Here is a 6,334-nt window from a genome sequence, read left to right on the forward strand (position 1 = left end):
GGAATATGACATTTTATTGAAATATAGTCATGGACTTCTTATACTGTCTAAGGAGCTTGGAACAATCCACATTACTCGACAGGAGACTGCTGAACGCATGAATAATGAATTGAGAATGGTTTTAAAATTGATTAACAAAGATGTTACAAAATTAAAGATACATTTTCCTCAGCTATTTACACTAAGTTCAGCATGATACAGTTCCATAAAAACATACTGCCAAATTACCCCCATGGGTGTTGAAGACACTGTACCACCACAATAGTCAGGAATTGAGAAAAAGAAAATGCAACTTCAGCTGCTCCAACATTCTTCCAGCATCGTGATATTGTAATATTATTACATCCACTCGGACCATGAACAAACAAAAAAAGGTGTCTGAGAAAGACGGCGAACACTACAGAAAGGAGGAACTTGGGGATGGAATGGAGAAATTAAGTAAGAGATGTAAAGATTATGCATTACAATTGATGATTAATCAACAATAATGGAAAACCAAACTATTCTTGCTCTTTACCATTTTTGGTTTTTCTTCCCTTCCACCCTCATCTCCAAAACAGTTGGCGTGAACAAATATAGAGACAGAATGAGTTTTGTTTCTTTTTTGGTTTTTCTTTTAATCCATATCCCTAACTTTGATGTTTACAGACGGAGGCAGAATAGCCTGCCCACATGTATCAATGCATTTTTTGTAACATAATATCGGCATAATTTTCCCAGGCATGGTGCTGTTGGCGTCAAGCACAGGAGGTGAGGGGTGGATTGTCACCACCCGTTTAGCTGTGAGGGCTATGTAGAGGCCATAGAAGAACCAGACGACGCTGAAGATGCACACGCAGATGGAGATGTTGATGAACACTTTGCCCATGTCAACCTTCTTCTTCTCCTTGCGGTGCAAGGCAGCAGGATTCTCCTCTTTCCTCTGGAGGGGAGCAGCTTCACCGGTCACCACCCTCTTCCTCTGCCTTCCCATCCTGCCCACTGGAGTTGAGTGGAGAAGTGCAGAAGAGAAGATGTTTAGGTTCAAAGGGACAGTCAATGGCTTAATTTGTGCATGTCGAGTAATTCAGAGTCCATTCTCTTTGGATCAAATAACAAACTCAGCAAGGCCAACGGCTTCTCTGTTACAGTGGGTGGCAATATTGTCTGGTAAACGAGAATACCCTGAAGACTCTAACAGGAGCACCCATTCAAGGGTACTATGACTATGCTTGCACCTCATGGTACCAAAGCACCTCAAAGGCACTAAAAACAAGATTACATCACAAAACAAACTGGTCAGACTACTGCTTGACCTTACTCCTAAAACCCACCTCACCCCTGCCCATTTTGACAACCTATGATGGCTTAGAGTAGACAACAGAGTACAGCAACTTGCAATGGGCCTGGTCTACAAGATACACTACACCACTAAGGTACGCATCATAACGCATGTACATGTCGAAATACTTCCCAAAGGTCAGTGAATACCACAACCACAACACCAGAGGGAGTTCCACAAATCATGTTCAACCCAGATTCGGGTCAAACAAGGGGCTAAACACGTTTTGCAATTATGCCACAACAATGTGGAACACCCTACCCTCAGCTGTAAAATAATGTGAATCCCTACCCACCTTCAAACCCGCTCTAAAAGAGCACCTATGGGAAACTGTCCCCGGTAAATGACCCAACATTTTCCCAGACACAAATGATAAAAATGCTGCATTGAATGTTCAATGATCAATTCTGATTTGTGTTCTCTAGTCCAGAGGCATTACGGTTTGCTAGTTCTTGATTGATTGATTGATTGAAAACTTTATTAACAGATTGCAGAATGGGTACAATACAGTACAGCTCAATACACACAATTGTTAAGGGGATGCAGACCAGAGAAAGACTTTCGTCTTGTTTACATCAGGGTCCCCCATTTTCAATTCATCAGGACATATATGACATACATGACATACAGATAGTCAGTACTGCTACATCTATACATTTATGACATACCAGATTTGCAAATACAGTACTGTTTGTGATACAGAAGGAGTCAGGAAAAGGGAGTATATACATTTGACGTAGAAACTGTACATTGGAGGAGGTTGGGTGGGGGGGGGGTTGGGTACACTGGGATATTGACAACCATACTGGGTAATCTACATTGGAGGTGGTTGGGGGGGGGGGGCACACTGTATATACAAGCAAAACTGTACATTGAGGGGGGGGGGGGGGGGGGAGACACTGTACAAACAAACAAAATTAAATTGTACATTGGACTATTGACAAAACCATACTAGGTAAATGACTGTACATTGGAGGGGGTTGGGTTAGGATATTTACAGGGGCCAGTGTTGAATTGCAGTCTCCCGTAGGTGTCCCTTGAGAGAGGTTTTGAAAGTGGGTAGTGATCCACATTCCTTTACAGCTTTGGGTAGGGCGTTCCACATTGATGTGGCATAATTGCGAAACGTGTTTAGTCCCTTATTTGAGCCGAATCTGGGTTTAACATGATTTGTGGAGCTCCCTCTGGTGTTGTGATCGTGGTATTCACTGACCTTTGGGAAGTATTTTGACATGTACATGGGTACCTTGGTCGTGTAGTGTATCTTGTAGACCAGGCCCATTGCAAGTTGCTGTACTCTGTCGTCTACTCTAAGCCATCCTAGGTTGTCAAAGTGGGCAGGGGTGAGGTGGGTTCTAGGAGTAAGGTCAAGCAGTAGTCTGACCAGTTTGTTTTGAGATGTTTGTAATTTTGTTTTTAGCGCCTTTGAGGTGCTTTGGTACCATGAGGTGCAAGCATAGTCGTAGTACCCCTGAATGAGTGCTCCTGCCAGAGTCTTCAGGGTATTCTTGTTTACTAGAGAGGAGGTCCGGTACAAGAATCGAGTTCGTTGGTTGACTTTTTTATTACATTGGATGCCATTTTGTCACAGGAGAGATTAGCCTCTAGGATGGAACCCAGGTAGGTAATTTCATCTTTCCTTGTGACAATATTGTCACCCACTGTAACTGAGAAGCCGTCGGTCTTGCTGAGTTTGTTATTTGAACCGAAGAGAATGGACTCTGTTTTGCCCATGTGTAATGATAGTTTGTTATCAGCGAGCCATATGCAGATTCTGCCTAGTTCCGAGCTGAGGGTTTTTTCAACCTGTAACTTGTTCTTGTCAGAGACCAGCAGGGCTGAGTCGTCCGCAAACAGGAACAAGTTGCAGTCACAAGCTGACGACATGTCATTTGCATAAATTAGGAACAGTAGCGGTCCTAGTATGCTTCCTTGTGGAACACCACAGCTCACTGTGAGGGGGGGGATAGGGTACCGTTTACCTCCACCATCTGTTCCCTCCCCTCAAGGTAGGATTGCATCCAGCTCACTGATAGACTATCAAAACCAATTGCTTTTAGCTTGTCAATCAGAATGGAGTGATTGACCGTGTCAAAGGCCTTTTGTAGGTCCAGCATGACCATGCCGCAGTATTTGCCTGCGTCCACCTCTTGTTTTAATGTTTGTTTTGTTTTTTGGGGGGTTGGGGTATGCATCAAAAACATGTTTATCAAATTAATCTGTTCTCTGTAGCAATAGCAACTATAATTGTATAGTTTTATAGGCAACATGATATCCGTTTGAGTAACAGTGCATCATCCCCTCTAGGAGTAAGTTTAACCTGTTGTGAAAAAGAATGCCCAATAAAGTTTCAAGAACTTTCATTGTAGCTAAGGGGCTACACAACCCGGACTGTATTGAAATGTTAGATTAGACCACTACTAAAGAAATTAGCCAGACATTATAGGTACACAAAATGGCGGACACTCCATTAACTGCGAGGGGACAGTGAAACCAAGTTGAACAATCACTTTAATATTAATAGAATGGCAGTGCAACAATGTCAGAGGTAAGTATACAGGGTATCTGCAGGTTTAGCCCAGTCAGATTTAAGGCTTTTTAAGACTTTTTAATGCCACTCAGAATTACATTTAATACCAATTTCACGATAACAAAATGGCAAAAATCATGGGTACTCTCAGTACTCATTCAAGGGTACTACGACTATGCCTGCACCTCATGGTACCAAAGCACCTCAAAGGCACTAAAAACAAGATTACAAACATCACAAAACAAACTGGTCAGACTACTGCTTAACCTCACTCCTAAAACCCACTTTACCCCTGCCCACATTCAAAACCGCTCTTAAAGAGCACCTACGGGAGACTGCAATTCGAAACTGGCCACCGTAAATGTCCAACCCCCCCCCCCCCCCCCCCCCCCCCCTAATGTACAGTCTCATCCCCATCATATATATATAATATTTTCTGTTAGGATCTTTGGGTAACAGTACTGTATATTATTTGCATATCGTATATGTCACAAATGTAACAGTACTACAGTATAACCTGTATGTCATGTATGTCCCTATGCCATAAATGTCATGATGTCATGTATGTTTTTACTGTATTTATTTCTGTATATTTTATTTCATTTTTATTCTATTTTACTCTACTCTTATCCTAGGCAACTTGATTGATTTGTGTTATTATTCGAATTCGTGACCTGTCCTGTCTAAATGTTTAAATGTTGAGCGATTTGCAGTGTCAAATTTCCCACGGGATAATAAAAGTATTTCTATTCTATCTATTCTATGTTGTGTATGTCAATATGAATTGAAAATGGGGGACCCTGATGTAAACAAGACAAACGTCTTTCTCTGGTCTGCATCCCCTTATTATTGTGTGTATTGAGCTGTACTGTATTGTACCCATTCTGAAATCTGTTAAATAAAGTTTTCATTCATCCAGTTGTTTTGTTTTTGTGGTTTGGTTGAATGAATACTTTATTTAACAGATTTCAGAATGGGTACAATACAGTACAGCTCAATACACACAATAATAAGGGGATGCAGACCAGAGAAAGACGTTTGTCTTGTTTACATCAGGGTCCCTCATTTTCAATTCATAGTGACATTTATGACATGCACAACATACATGACATCATGACATTTATGGCATAGGGACATACATGTATATATTACTGTTACATTTGTGACATATATGATATGCAAATATACAGTACTGTTACCCATAGATCCTAACATATATATATATATATATATATATATATATATATATATATATATATATATATATATATATATATATATATATATATATATACATATACATATGATGGGGAGGAGATGTACATTAGGAGGGGGTAGGTGGGTGGTAAAAAACAACATAGGGTGGGGTGAAGCTCTCACTCTCATCAACACAAACGTGTCCTTGCCCTTGTTTACATCCGTGAAGAGATTTTTTGGATGCAAGAAGCCAATCCAAACCTGGCTATGTAGGACGTTTTATCTTTTCCACACGTGAATGTTTTAGCGACTTCAGAGTCAGGGAACATCGCTTGAAACACCTCTCCTAGTCCCTCATTTCCATTGTAGGACTGATGCTTTGCGACCGTATTTAGAACCCACAGTACCTCAGCTTCAAGGGTTGGCGTGGAGCCGAACGTTACCCGGACAGGTGCAGATGTAATTGGTGGTAGACCTACCTGTCCCTCAGCAGTTGATGTGGACGGCGTCGAAAAGAAATTTGATATTGAAGTTGTCTGGAGGCGGGTTTTTGTAGAGGTAACATGCTTAGCGCTGTGCATGTGTGACTCGACTGCTTTTATTCCCATCGTTCCCAGTTTAAAATCCTTTTTGCAGAGTTTGCAGCGGGCCTCGTACATGTCTTTCACTGGGACCAACCACGGTGCAAACAGAGGGTTTTCGAGCCAGTTCTCATTAAATTTGCACTTTCCCATGTTAAATTAACGAGTGCAAATAAATACAAATCAATTAAACTAAACTAAACGTCAGCGTTATCGCTACGGCTTGAATAACGTGTTACCTATGCTCCGGTGTTCTGAAATAGCTCCCGACGGCGACACACATTAAGGACCACATTAAGGTTCCGCCCCACTGCGTACCGTTTGCGTGAAAAAAAAAAAAAAAAGCCTGATTTATCTCCCGTTAATAGTTTCCCCCCAGATTTCACAATGAAACATAAGATGACATGGCATGTTTTTAAGACCTCCGGAAGTCGGATTTAAGACATTTTAAGACAAATTAAGGCCTTAATAGTTGATAGTTGAATTTAAGACTTTTTAAGACTTTTTAAGGTCCCGCGGACACCCTGAGTATAATTCCTATACTACTGGTACCCGACCGTTGGAGCTCTGAATGAAGTGAGACGGAGCAAGCAGCACAGGGAAAAGCAAGATGGTGGATGGAGACGGTAATTCTCTGGAGATCCTACTCCAGAGTTTTTTTTTTTTATCCACTTTTTCTCCCATTTTCTATATTTTCTCCCATCC

The sequence above is a fragment of the Notolepis coatsorum genome (assembly GCF_963971535.1).
Source record: "Notolepis coatsorum genome assembly, chromosome: 7".
NCBI classification, from domain to species: domain Eukaryota; kingdom Metazoa; phylum Chordata; class Actinopteri; order Aulopiformes; family Paralepididae; genus Notolepis; species Notolepis coatsorum.